Source organism: Saccopteryx leptura, chromosome 2 (genome assembly GCF_036850995.1).
Source record: "Saccopteryx leptura isolate mSacLep1 chromosome 2, mSacLep1_pri_phased_curated, whole genome shotgun sequence".
Lineage (NCBI taxonomy): Eukaryota > Metazoa > Chordata > Mammalia > Chiroptera > Emballonuridae > Saccopteryx > Saccopteryx leptura.
In genome coordinates, this window is record NC_089504.1 from 114,799,597 (window position 1) to 114,814,370 (window position 14,774).

Genomic DNA, 14,774 nt, shown 5'->3' on the forward strand with positions numbered 1-14,774 from the left:
AGTGTTTTTCAGTTTTCCTATTGTAGTTGATTTCTAGTTTCATGACATTGTGGTCAGAGAAGATGCTTGATATGGTTTCAATCTCTTAAATTTGTTGAGACTCGTTTTATGCCCTAATATGTGGTCTATCCTAGAGAATGTACCATGGGCACTTGAAAAGAATGTCTATTCTGCTGCTTTAGGGTGGAAGGTTCTGAAGATATCTATTAATCCAGTTGATCTAGTGTCTCCTTTAATTCTGTTGTTTCTTTGTTAATTTTCTTTCTTGAGGATCTATCCATTGATGTTAGTGGGGTATTTAAATCCCCTACTATTATGTATTGCTATTGATCTCTCTCTTTATGCCCATCAAAATATGCTTTATATATTTAGGTGCTCCTATATTAGGTGCATATATATTTATAATGGTTATCTCTTCCTGTTAGATTGCTCCCTTTATCATTATGTAGTGACCTTCTTTATCCCTTTGTTTTAAAGTCTATTTTTTCAGATATAAATATTGCTACCCCAGCTTTATTTTTCATTTCCATTTGCATGAAATATTTTTTTCCATCCTTTTACTTTCAGTCTATGTGTATCTTTTGTTTTGAGGTGCGTCTCCTGTAGACAGGATATGGGTCCTGTTTTCTTATCCATTCAGCTACCTTATGTCTTTTGATTGGAGCATTTAGTCCATTTACATTTAAGGTTATTATTGATATGTAGTTGTTTATTGCCATTTTATTCTTTAAAGTTATATTCCTCTTTTACTATATTCTTTTCCCTCTTTGCTCTGTTTACAACAGGCCCCTTAACATTTCTTGCAGCACTGGTTTGTTGTAATAAATTTCTTGAGTTTTTAATTTTTTGGTCTGGGAAGCATTTTATTTCTCCTTCAATTTTAAACGATAGCCTTGCTGGATAAAGAAGTCTTGGTTGTAGGCCCTTGTTCTGCATTACTTTGAATATGTCTTGCCATTCCCTTCTGGCCTCAAGTGTTTCTGTTGAGAAGTTGGATGTCATCCTTATGGGGGCTCCTTTGTAGGTGATAGCTTTTTTTTCTCTTGCAGCTTTTAATATTTTCTCTTTATCACTTAGCTTTGGTATTTTATTTATGATGTGTCTTGGTGTAGATTTTTTTGGTTTCTCTTTAATGGAATTCTCTGTGCTTCTTGAACTTGTGTGACTGTTTTCTGCATTAATTTAGGGAAGTTTACAGCTATGATTTCATTGAACAAGGTCTCTAACCCTTGTTCTTTCTCTTTTTTTTCAGGAACTCTTATGATGCAGATGTTGTTTCTCTTTAGGTTGTCACAGAGCTCTCTTAGAGTTTCTTCAGACTTTTTCAGTCTCTTTTCTTTTTGCTGCTCTGCTTCTGCACTTTCACTTATCTTGTCCTCTAAGTCACTGATTCAATCCTCTGCTTCATCCAGCCTGCTTTTAATTCCTTCCAGTGTAGTCTTCATTTCTGATATTGTGTTTGTCATTTCTGTCTGGTTCTTCTTTATGATTTCTGTGTCCTTTTTGATGCTTTCAATTTCTTTACTGAAGTGTTTATTAAGTCCATTCATTGTAGCTTTGGGATCTTGAAGCATCCTAAAAATCATTATTTTATACTCTGCATCTAGTAATTTGATTACTTCCGATTCATCCAAGACTTTATCAGAGGATTTATCTTGTTGAAGCATATGACTTATGCTTCTCTGCCTACCCATTATTCTCTATGACTTGTAGGCTTCTTCCAGCTGTAATCTCCTTATCTAGTAGAGCAAGACCACCCACAAAGTATGGAGGGAGGAAGGTGGGACTATAGAGATTTCTCAGCAGCCCCTCAGAGCTAGGAAGGACTTTGCTCATCTTATGTAAACTCTTCATTGTTCAGATGAGGAAACAGAGGCCCAGGAAGCAGCATGGCTCGCCACTTTATTAGTGATGGCGCTAATCAGGAACTAGGTCTCCTGGATGGGCTAGCACTCTTTCCAGAGCAGTTTGTTGAGTAAATGTGGGCCCTTGGAGTTCCAGGTGGTTCTCCCCACAGAACCAGGACCCTACCTGGGGATAGGGCTGAAAGTGAAGAAGTCAGTCTGGCTCAGCTGGACCGTCTCAGGCAGAGAAGTCGCTAGGGCTATGGTTGTTGGAATCACCTTACCTCTTTATTTAGTTTTTTTTGTTTGTTTGTTTGTTTTATTTTTGTGGGGTTTTTTGTTCTTTTTTTGGTGAGCTGTTAGCTTTGATAAGGGATGATGCTGTCTATAAGACACATTTTTAGCTTGGCATCCAAAAGCCTTCTCAGTCTGCCCAGCTCTCCCTATTTTCACATACTTCTCTGCCTCTTATACAACTCCTCGAACGCCCACAACCCTATTCTGGTCATTCCGTGTTGAGTCGTGGACTTACTATTCCCACGTAGGTTTGTGTTTTTGCTCACGTGCCCCACACTGAAAGTGTCTTTCCCCTCTCCTACCCTAATTCTACCTGTCTCTCCAGATTTATCTCCAGCTCTCAAGTTCTTCACCCAGGAGAGTCTGAGCCCCTCATTTGGAGAGACTTCACTAGGCTCTGCCTTTTCTGTCATTCATCACCACTTCTTGTCACTGAGACTCCGTGGTCTGAGAGGCAGGGACCATTTCTTTCATACCTTGGCATCCTCCTGATACAGTAGTTGGTGTCTTGTGTGAGGTGGGCATATTAGGAAATACTGGAGAAACAAGTGGTGAGCTGTTGTGAGAGGCTGGGGCAGCTCTAGAAGGAATGGACAAAGAATTTCCATGGAGGGCCAGGAGAGGAGCAGCCAGCACAGAGCTCATCATTGGAGCCCATCAGAGGTCCTTTCTTTCTTCTTTCTTTCTTTCTTTCTTTCTTTCTTTCTTTCTTTCTTTCTTTCTTTCTTTCTTTCTTTCTTTCCTTCTTCTTTTTTTTTTTACAGGGACAGAGAGAGAGTCAGAGAGAGGGATAGATAGGGACAGACAGACAGGAACGGAGAGAGATGAGAAGCATCAATCATCAGTTTTTCGTTGCAACACATTAGTTGTTCATTGATTGCTTTCTCATATGTGCCTTGACCGCGGGCCTTCAGTAGACCAAGTAACCCCTTGCTCAAGCCGGCGACCTTGGGTCCAAGCTGGTGAGCTTTTTGCTCAAGCCAGATGAGCCTGCGCTCAAGCTGGTGACCTCGAGGTCTCGTACCTGGGTCTTCCACATCCCAGTCCAACACTCTATCCACTGCACCACTGCCTTGTCAAGCTCTTTCTTTCCTTCTTATTAAGTGAGAAGCGGGAGGCAGAGACAGACTTCCGCACCACCAGGGAGCAGGATCCAGTCTGGGGCTGCTGCTTGAGTTTTTCTGTGCCTGAGGCAAGGCTATGGAGCCATCCTCAGTGCCCAGGGCCAACTTGCTCAAACCATTCAAGCTATGGCTGTGGGAGGAGAAGAGAGAGAGAGCGGGGGTGGGGGGAGAAGATGATTGCTTTTCCTATGTGCCCTGACTAGGAATCGAACCCGGGACTTTCACATGCCAGGGCTGATGCTCTACCACTGAGAGTTGGCCAGGGTGCACCAGAGGCTTTCTGATACCTATGCTAGTCTCCCTTGGTCCTGGTGTGTCAGAAAGATGTAAGAGGACCCCAAGTCATGAGGAAACAAACATGCAAAGCAGAAAAATGCATTGTACTGTTTGAGGTAAAGATTGTTTAGAGAGGAAGCAATGTGGAGGCATTCAAATCTGAAGGGAGACTGGGCTCCGAAGTTTGAACACAGATTTTCAGGTATGGATGGGCTGGCCTCACGAACAAAATACTGGGTTGTGAGTTTGGGCAAAGAACAAACAGCATGTAAGAATTTTGATGACAAATAATAGTGACAGGTCAATGTGTTTGGGGCAGGGGAGACGAGGTATTTTCAGTTTTTGTTGCAGAAGGAGCCTTATTCAGGGAACTATTTTATTGATCTGAAGCCAGAGTTTTTCAGGTTTTGATGGCATCCATTAGGTACCCGAGCGGAGGTGTGTAATTGAATGGGGGGTCTAGGAGATTTATAAACCAAGGACGTTTGAATGAGAGATCTGGAGTTCATAAGTCTTGGGGGTCTCTTCTTTGTAGTGTCAAGGTTTATTTGGGGGAAAGGTTTTGAAGTCCATCATATTGGAATTAGCTGATGTAACAATCAAATGTCAGACCTTGGCTGAGAGCTGGGGCGAGAGGGCAAGTTTTGTCTGTACCTTGGCTAGGGAACTCTGACAGTCTCAGAGGTGAGGCTCAGAGGAGTAAGTCTCAGAAAACTGGTTATGCAACAGAAGCTCATTCAAGGAATTCTTGGGAATGCAAAAGAACATCTAGTTCTCCGTTACTTATAAACAAATAAGGTCCCTGCGGAAGTAGCTTTTGAAGGGCACCCAAAGTGTCTCATTTCGGTGATATGTTTGAGGAGAGTGAGCAAAAAGGTAGTGCAGGACCGACTTTATATATAATTGAAGTAGCATAATTTAAAGGGGCCAATAATTTGGACCCACTTAAAATGCAACCTGGGCTCAGAAGCCACAGTGCTTGAAATTTTGCCATCAGGCATTCACTTCCTTTCTTCACCCCTACTTTCCTGGAGGTAAGCTCATAGGACTCCTCTTCCCATTACTGAAGGGACTTCAAACAGCACCTGGAAAGAGGAGAGGTGGGAACAAGACATGAAATGTCCACCTACTTCTTTGGCTTTGAGAATAGTCTTGAATGTGTTTTCTTTCTTTTTTTTAGGTGAGAGGAGGGGAAAGAGTGAGACAGACTCCCACATGCACCCTGACAGGGATCCACCCTACAACTCCCCCACTCTTGTTTGGGGCTGAGGCTTGAGTACTGAACTATTTTTAGCACCTGAGGCTGATGTGCTCCAATAGAACAATCCTCAGTATCCAGGACCATGCTTGAACCAATCGAATCACTGGCTGTGGAAGAAAAAAAGGGAGAAAAGAGGGAGAGGGAGGGAAAGAGAAGTGAATGGTTGCTTCTCCTGTGTATCCTGACCAGGAATTAAATCCCAGACATCCATACGCCAGGCCAATATTCTATCCACTGATCTGCAGGCCAGGGCTAGATGTGGTTTGTTTTCATTTTCTTGAATTATTTTTATTTATTTATTCATTTTAGGGAAGAGAGACAGAGAGACAGACAGACAGAGACAGAGAGAGAAGGGGGAGGAGCAGCAAGCATCAACTCCCATATGTGCCTTGACCGGGCAAGCCCAGGATTTTGAACCGGCGACCTCAGTGTTCCAGGTCGACACTTTATCCACTGCACCACCACAAGTCAGGCATATTTTTTATTTTTTTGAATTATTTTTATTTATTTATTCATTTTAGAGAAAAGAGACACAGAGAGAGGTGTTTTGTTTTTAAAGAGACCCTTTTCGAATCCACCTGTCTGGTTTCAAAGCAGCTCTGCCGCTTTCTTTGCTGTGGGACTTGGGGCCAGTTAGTTAACCTCTCTGTGCTCCAATTCCCCCATCTATGAATGAAGATAGTAACAGTATTTAGTCTATAGAGTTGTGAGGATAAATGAGTTAATCCATTTAAAGTACTTAGAGCAGTTTCTGGCACAGAGTAAGTGCTCTGTAAATGTTTCTGTCATTATTCTTGTAAGCTTTCAGCATGGTGGCACCTGCTGTTTAAGGGAAGTTCCCCTCTAGGTCCTACCCAAGTGGGAAGGAGCCCACAACTAAGGCTGCAAGAAGGAGCAAACGTTTCTGAGTTCTGTTTCTCAACGTCAAACTCTTTGAAATGCCCCTCAGCCTGTGTGGTGGAAGAAGCAATGTGGGGACATGAGGTGAGTAGTCAGAGGGAAGGGAAACCAAATGAGCCAATAAGTCACAGGCTAAGGGAAACCGGGCTTAGGGTTTTTAAGAGATGTTTCCTTGGAACACAAACTTGCAAATCAGGCTTGGTCCCTGGGGACTGAGGGAGTTGTTGAACCACTCGGCTCTCCCAGCTGTCTTCATGGCTCCTTCTACAACTGTGTTTAAGCCCCTGGCATGGCTGGATGTTTTAGGCAATATTTGCTTTGAAAAAAATAATGGCATGAACTGAATGTGGTTAAGGCAAATGTTTCTGACAGAACAATGCAAACCTTGGTTCTGGTCCTCCTGTGATGAGTTTTGGTCAAAATGAGGCTTTGGATGAGCTGGCACTCCAGCTGGCCCTGCCCCATTGTTGCTGATGCCAGTGTCCTAGCCAGTGATAAGCATGGCTCAAAATGGATGCTGAAATGGGCGTCCTGCACTGATCCTCCTCCTATTCTGAGTTTACAAGCCTATGGTGATGGTGGAGGAGGTGGAGGTGGAGGAGAAGGAGGAGGTGGAGGAAGAGGAGGAGGAAGTGGAGGAGGAGGAGGAGGTGAAAGAGGAGGTGGAGGAGGAGGAGGTGGAGGAGGAGGGGGAAGAGGTGGAGGAGGTGAAAGAGGAGGTGGTGGTGAAGGAGGAGGTGGTGGAGGAGGAGGTGGTGGAGGAGGAGGAGGAGGAGGTGGAGGAGGAGGAGGAAGTGGAGAAGGAGGATGAAGAGGTGGAGGAGGAGGAGGAGGAGGTGAAAGAGGAGGTGAAGGAGGTGGTGGAGGAGGAGGGGGAGGAGGTGGTGGAGATGGAGGAGGAGGAGGTGGAGGAGGAGGAGGAGTAGGTGGTGGAGGAGGAGAAGATGGAGGAGGTTGATGAGGATGATGATGATGAGGAGAAGGTAGAGGAGGAGGAGGAGAAGGTGGAGGAGGAGGAGGTGTGGAGGTAGAGGAGGAGGAGGAGGAGATGCCCGAAGAGGAGGAGGAGGAGATGGAGGAGGAGGAGGTGGCGGAGGGGGTGGAGGGGGGGGTGGAGGAGGTCGAGGAGGAGGAGGAGGAGGAGGAGGTGGAGGAGGAGGTGGAGGAGCAGAAGATGGTGGAGGTAGAGGAGGAGATGGAGGAGGAGGAGGTGGAGGAGGAGGTGGAGGATCAGAAGGTGGTGGAGGTAGAGGAGGAGATGGAGGAGGAGGAGGTGGAGAAGGGAGTGGAGGAGGTGGAGGTAGAGGAGGAGGTGGAGGAGGAGGTGGAGAAGGGAGTGGAGGAGATGGAGGTAGAGGAGGAGGTGGAGGACAGGAGGAGATGGAGGATGTGGAGGAGGGGGTGGAGGAGGGGGTGGAGGAGGTGGAGGTAGAGGAGGAGGTGGAGGAGGAGGTGGAGAAGGGAGTGGAGGAGATGGAGGTAGAGGAGGAGGTGGAGGACAGGAGGAGATGGAGGATGTGGAGGAGGGGGTGGAGGAGGGGGTGGAGGAGGTGGAGGTAGAGGAGGAGGTGGAGGACAGGAGGAGGAGGAGGAGGTGGAGGAGGGGGTGGAGGAGGTGGAGGTAGAGGAGTTGCAGGAGGAGGTGGAGGAGGAGGTGGAGAAGGGGGTGGAGGAGGTGGAGGTAGAGGAGGAGGTGGAGGATAGGAGGGGGTGGAGGAGGTGGAGGTAGAGGAGGAGGTGGAGGACAGGAGGAGGTGGAGGACAGGAGGGGGTGGAGGAGGTGGAGGTAGAGAAGGAGGTGGAGGACAGGAGGAGGTGGAGGATGTGGAGGTGGAGGTTTGTGTGAACCCTCAGTGTGAATCTATGTATCTTGCCCTTCCCTTCACTGGACTTTCACTTACCTTTTCCTCTCTGTCTATCTTCTTTTTTGTTTAAGTGCCCTGCTGGTGTCTCTTTTTGGGGGTGTTTGGAGCAGCCCGGGTGAGGCAGTGTCTCTGGTGCCTTTTATTTCCTGTGGAGGGAAGGGGGTAGGGCTCTGTTGGAAGAGAAAAAGGATGAGGGTGTGCTGGGTAAACAGGTAATTCAGAAATGGTGAAGTGGCATGGAGGATGGAGGCTTTAAATGTTAAAGGGTGGGTAGAAAATGTACCAAGATATTTTGAGGGCTAAATTTGTTCTGGGAGTTACATGCATAGAATGTGATGAATCAAAAGAACAAGAACCACTTAAGATTTTTAAAAGCTGTTGGGTTGCCCGGTGATATGTAGATGTTTTTTGGATGGTTTGCTATTAGCAGTAAACATTTACATAGCACTTTACTTTCTCCAATATTCATCCACAGAACCCTTGAGTGTTATTGATGGCCAGGAAACTGAGACCCAGGGAGGACAAGTGATTTGCTTAAAGTACAAAACCAGTGTGCTGCAGAGCTGACAGGAGCTCGCAGCCTCCATACATTGTGCTGCTCCCGGGCTGTGCTTCACTCTGCTGCTCAACTTGCCTCCCATGCCCGGGGAGCAGCGCTGAACAGATTGGCCAAGGTCTACAGATACAGAACCAGAGAGGCCAGAATCCACACTGACTCACCGAGAGGCTGTAACTGACCTTTCAGCTCTCAAACCTCCTGCCTGCGCCCTCCACCCCTAGAGCCTCATGGCTGGTTTATCTGGCCATCCGCTGGTGTTCTCTCCCTTGGAGAATGACACCCCCAATCACCCAGTTGTTCAGCAATTTGGCTTTTCCCTTTTGCCCACTCCCCACCCAGCCTGTGTTTAACCAATCATCAAGACTTTTAAATTCCATCTGTTTAATATGTCTTGAATCCCTCCACTTCTCTCCATTCCCACTCCAACCGCCTGTCTACTAGCCTACTAATTAACCTCTTAGTTTTCTCCTATCCATTCTCCTCCTACTTACTAAAAGTTCATCAGGTCTCCCTCCGGCTGAAAACCCCTCCACATCTCCCACTGACCTCAGGGTACAGCCCGAACACGGTATCACAGGGCCCTGCCGTCCGTCCGGCTTTGCCCACGGCTCCGTCTCACAGTCTACTCCCAGGCTAGAATGAACTTGTGTTCTCTGAGCTCATCCTGCTGTGGGTACTTCAGCAATGGGGCCAGAAGGACATGGAGAAAGATCACAAGAATGGGTAAGAAGAGAGAAGAAGGCTAAGAGCTAGGGTCCGGGCTGTACTGAACCAAAGGCCCGCATGGAAGTACCCCCTTCATATGGAATATTTTTAACCTGCAGGGTCCTGTCATCAGACTCAGAGGTGGGTAGGATTGGAGCAAGACTGCAAACTCAAAACTCGCTCTTTCCAAACAGCATGTCATAGTTTGGTGAGCTAAACACAGTGATTTTGAGAGGCTTGACATTTCTTACTGGCTATGTGACCCTGAGCTAGGCATTTAATGTAATGAGGCTATGAGCCTCAGTCTCCTCATCTGTGAAATGGGATGACTGTTGCCCTACTATATGGATGTTTATTTATTTATTTATTTATTTACTTACTTACTTACTTACTTACTTTTTGCTGCAAAGCATATAAACTGCCTGCCTATTTTGGGGAACCTTCTGCTAGATGAGCCTCCAAGGCTCCTACCTCTCACTTGGGAAGCTGAAAAAGCCATATAGTGTGACCGACTCTTGTTAGTGAGGGTGTGAGATGCTCCTGCCCGGTCTCTGCATCTGGAGAATAATGTGGAGACGCAGCGCAGTGACAGTCATCCCACAGGTAGTGGCTTAGCAGTGACAATGACAGTGGGGGTGGTGGTCACCAGGTTGTGCAGACCAGACTCTCCTTGAAACATGAATTGGTTCCTTTCTTCTGTGCCTTCGAGTTAATTCTGTAGATGCCTGATCTCTCCCCAGGAAACTGGCCAGTCCGTTTCTGTAGATGGAGACAAGAGTCTCAGCTCGAGAACTTACCTACTTCATAGGAAGGTCGGGACAAAGCAGAACATTTAGGTGGGGCTGCTTCAGTGAAACTGGGGTGCATCTAGTGGGGTAGGGATAAGACTGTCTACTGCACACTTGCTTTTTAACCAAGCTGAATTTTAGTGGTCAAAAGTCATATTAAATAGCAGGCATTCCATTGTGGGGACGAGATATTATGGCTTTGTGAAGGACAAGAAAAATGTGAAACTATCCTTATCTTACCAAGAGAGAGCCTTCCCACTCCTCCTCCTCTATGCCTTAAATTTAGCTTAAAAACATAATTGTTCCAAAAATTGGAGAAAGGCACAGGTCCATTTCAGTAGACTGTCAGCATCGAGGAGCGGACATTTATTTTCTGCCCTGTCTCACTGGACTGACAGTTCAGTTCTGTTGGCTTCTTGTGTCATTTTTATCTGGGGTTGCAGAAGGCCAGAAAGACACTCCGGTAAGCTGTGGGGTCGGGCTTCCTCTCAGGGTGGAAACCTTAGAAGCTGCCTGCTAAGGTTTGGGCTTCCCTTAGTGGGCAACCCCGATCCACTTGACCTCAACCCTGTCCACCTGCCTGGGGAAGGTCTCTGAGCTCACATCTGTTTGGTCAGTGCCTCAGTCCTCAGAAAGCACGTGCCAGGGCCAGTGTGAGGCCGGGCTCGAGGCGATCCTTCACAGGAACCAGTCTGGGGTCTGGGCTGGATGTGAAAGATGTGGTGGTTCAATGCTCTGTCACCCAAGTGCTGTTGTTTCCTCCATTTGGGAAAACATTCAGGCACAAACCCATGCTTTGCCATTCCGGGGACAGGAAGGACATGCCATTGAGCCCCTATCCCTAGGATCCATCCCCTTTACCTGCCATCTTTGAGAAAGAGACACTTTGAAGACATCATATTTAATTATAGTGGTTTTCAAATTAATTTTTACATTTTGAAAGAGAAATTTGGCAAGCAGCTCATGTGAAAGCAGAGCCATTAATCTCCAGAGACCAAAGTTCAGTAATCAAGGGCATCAGGCCAGGCTGCAGAGGGGAGTTTGCAGGCTCTCTCCACATCTGCAAGAAAATAGAGCCGCTGGTTGCCTGCCACCAGTGGGGCGGGTGCTTGCTTAGGGCTGCGTGGCTTCCCTCCTCCGGGCTGCCTCAAAGTCAGCACGAGCCTTCGAGTTCTTTGGGGCAGGGTGTCGGGTGGGTCTGTGGAGAGAAGTGTCTAAGCTGGGGTGCTAGAAGGGATGAGTGCTACCTGAAGTCATGGTGCAGCCCAGAACCAGTACCCCTTTTAGTTCTTTGGGCCTTGGTTTCCTCACCTGCAAAATGAAGGAGTAGGTCTCAGCGATCGCCAAGCTCATTTCCAACTCTGACTTGTCTTTAGTAGGTGTTTCCCACACGCCTCTCAGGTGTCAGGCTGCTGGGCTGGGATTCTAAGGTTTGGGACATAGTCATTTTCTCCTTTATTATAATGGGCAAAAGCTGCTGTTCTCCACAGGTCACTGCACAAATACCGCGCTGCCCCAGGGGAGATGCTCCTGGAATTGCATGGGTTTACCTGGTAGTACGCAGGGAAAGCAGGAGGAGCAGGTCCCTGGTTGTTCTACCTGCTATGACCTGAGGCCCAACCGAGAAGAGGACCTGGGCAAAGTGACACCGCCTGTGGGTCCCCGATGGCAGGCCGTCAAAGTGCAAGGCAGCAAAGGAGGGCAATTGGGTTGTTTAAAAAATAAAGAGTAGAAACAAAAACCCTAAAAACTGTTCCAAAAAGATCTCATTTTAACCAAGTACATTTATTTGATTACACTCAGAGTACTGTTGAATTTAAAGGAAAGTAAGAAGAAAGTTCATATGTTTCCATCCAAGCCCAAACTAGATACTATAAAGCATTTTGTTAAGTGTCAGGTAGCAGTGGTAAAGGGGAAGGAAGTCATGGCTATATTTACCTGAGATCTGGTAGTTTAACTTTTAAATCCATCCTTCCAAACTACATTAACCCTGCCCCCATCCTTCTTACTTTTATGCAGGTTGAGAAAAAGATAAAACAAAGAGTATTGCTTATTATTATTATTATTATTATTATTATTAAGTGAGGGTAGGGGAGGCAGCAAGACAGACTCCCACATGCAACTCAACCAGGATTTACCTGGCAAGCCCCCTATAGGATGATGCTCTGCTCATCTGGGGCTGTTATTCTGTTGCTTGGCAACAGAGCTATTTTTAGTGTCTTAGGCAGAGGCTATGGAGCCATCCTCAGTGTCTGGGGCCAACTCACTCAAACCAATTGAGCCATGGCAGGAGAGGAAAAGAGAGAGAGAGAGAGAGAGAGAGAGAGAGAGAGAGAGAGAGAAGGGGGAGGGGAAGAGGTGGAAGAGCAAATGATCGTTTCTCTTGTTTGCCCTGACTGGGAATCAAACCTGGGACATCCACACACTGGGCTGACATTCTAACACTGAGCCAACTGGTCAGAGTCAAGCATTGTTTTTGTTACCCATTCAACACCTGTTTTGAGTGGATCAGAACCATAGACTTGCAGGGAAGGATATACCTGTTGAGGTTTTTCAGTTTGGTCACCTCCTTCTTGATGCTTCAACACTGTTCACCATCCTCGCTAAGGGACAATGAATGAGCTGGTGTCTGTCACTTTCCATTTCAAGCATTCTCTTTTATATTCAGTAGAAAGTTCTTTTAAAAAAAATTTTTTTTAAAGTTTCCCATTGATTTGAGAGAGAGAAGTATAAACTTATTGTTCCATCTAGTTGTGTACTCATTGATTGCTTCTCATATGTGCCCTGGCCACAGATCGAACCAGCAACCTCAATGCACTGGGATGATGCTTTATCTACTGAGCCACCTGGCCAGGGCTAATTAAAAAAAATGATTTTATAGAGAGAGGAAGAAAGAGAATGAGAGACAGAAACATTGATTTGTTCCTGTATGTGCCCTGAATGGGGATCAAACCTTGCAATCTTTGTGTATCAGGGCAATGTTCTAACCAACTGAGCTATCTGGTTAAGGCAAAAGTTCTTCCTTACAGAGAGCAGAAAGTGAACTCCCTGTCGCATCCCTCAAAAGGCCATGGAAAACAAACCTCTCTTTGCGATGACATTTCTATCCAAGCAGTTGTCTCAGAAATCGTGCTCATTTTCCCATCTCTCATCTGCATATACAGCTGACCGTGAAGTTGTGTAATGCTCCCTCATAGGAGCTCTTTAAATCCACATCCATCTCCACATTCCCACTGTCATTGTCCTAGTTCAGATTCTGGCATCTCTCACCAGCACCATTACAGTAGTCTTATGACTGGTCTCTCTGCTTCCTCCCTTCCTGCAGTCTAGCCTTCACTGCTACCTGAGCAAACCTTGGGCAAAAACTGGTGGAGAAAACATGAGTTTTGGAATCAGACAGAGACCTGTGTTTAAATTGGGCTTTGCCACTTAGTTGTGCCGCCTCAGCCAAGTTACTTTTCCTATGCCTTAATTCTGGATCCATAAAATGAAGATAATATAGATTTCAGATTATTCTTATGAAGATAAAATATTTAAAAAATGCCCACAAAGAAGCCATAAGAAGCTACCCAATAAACATTAGTTTCCTTTCCTTACTCTACTCCTAACTTTTTAAATTTGTCAAGTAACATAGTTTCAAGTCACTTCATCGCACCAGCTGACATTAACTAAACCTTTTTGCTTGGCATCAAGAACTAATCATAATATAATATAATATAATATAATATAATATAATATAATATAATATAATATAATATAATATAATATAATATAATATAATATAATATAATATAATATTAATAATATAATATAATAAATATAATATACCCAAGGCAGGATTTGACCCCCAGAGAGTAAAATACCCATTCATCCATCCATCCATCCACCCATCCACCCATGCACCCATGCACCCATGCACCCATGCACCCATCCATCCATCCATCCATCCATCCAAACATCCAACATTTTCAGAGCTACTGCTAGAGCTCAGGCACTGTGACAGGCATCAAAAAAACACAGAAGCAAAAGACAATGAGTTTATAGTGGGGGAGACAATACAACCCAGCATCAGGAAATTAGAAAGCAGGGATCCCAGGAGGCTTCTTGGAGCTGAGGAAGAGCTCCTAACCAGGAGCAGGGGTGGTTCAGGAAAGGTGTCCTGGAGGTGGGCTGTCTGACTCTTGAGGGATGAGGTGAGTTAGAAAGACTTGAGGCCTTAGTGACAAGGAATGTTCAGATTCTGTAGGGCATTGTGCACGGTGTTAAAGATTTAGATTTGGGCCCTGGCCAGTTGGCTCAGTGGATTGAGTGTTGGCCTGGTGTGTGGAAGTCCCAGGTCCAATACCCAGTCAGAGCACAGATGAGAAATGACCATCTGCTTCTCTTCTCCTCCCTCTCCCTCTTCCCTCCCTCTTCTCCTCTCACAGCCAGTGGCTCAATTGGTTAGAGCATTGGCCCTGGGTCCCGGGGATTGCTCAGTTGGTCCCAGTGTGTCAGCTTCAGGTGCTAAAAATAGCTTGGTTGGTCTGACTATTGGCCCAGGACTGGGTTGCTGGGTGGATCCCGGTCAGGATGCATGCGGGAGTCTGTCTCTCTATACCTGTTCTCTCACTTAAAAACAAAAGAGATTTAGGTTTGAATCTGAAGTTAACAGGTAGCCTAAAACAGAGGACTAAGGTTTTTATTCTAGAAATATCCCTTTGCCTGTATTTCAGAGAATACAGTGGGAGAAAGCAAGACTAGAAGCAGCAGGACTAGTCAGGAAATCACAATAGTGGTTCAGCTCGAAAGAATGGGGCCTGAAGAAAGCAGTGACAGTGGGCATGGAGAGAGGGACCCACCGCAGTGAAGGCATGGGGGTAGAGTTGCTCACTTTTGGTGACCATTTGAATGCAGGGTGTCCAACTTTGTACGGTAGGTGTTGTCATTCACTGTGGTGAGAAGCTTGGGAAGGTAGCATCAAGGAATCAGAGTGGGCAGTGCCAAGTTTGGGACTTGGGGAAACTCATATTTAAGGTTTGATAAAGAGAAGCGGGCGGGAGAAAATTAATAACCATGAAGGGAATGATGTCCCAGAGATCAAGGAATGATCAAGCTTCAAGATTGGGGAAGTACATAGTGTCAAAGGCTGCAGTCAAGCAAGATTAGCTGTGAA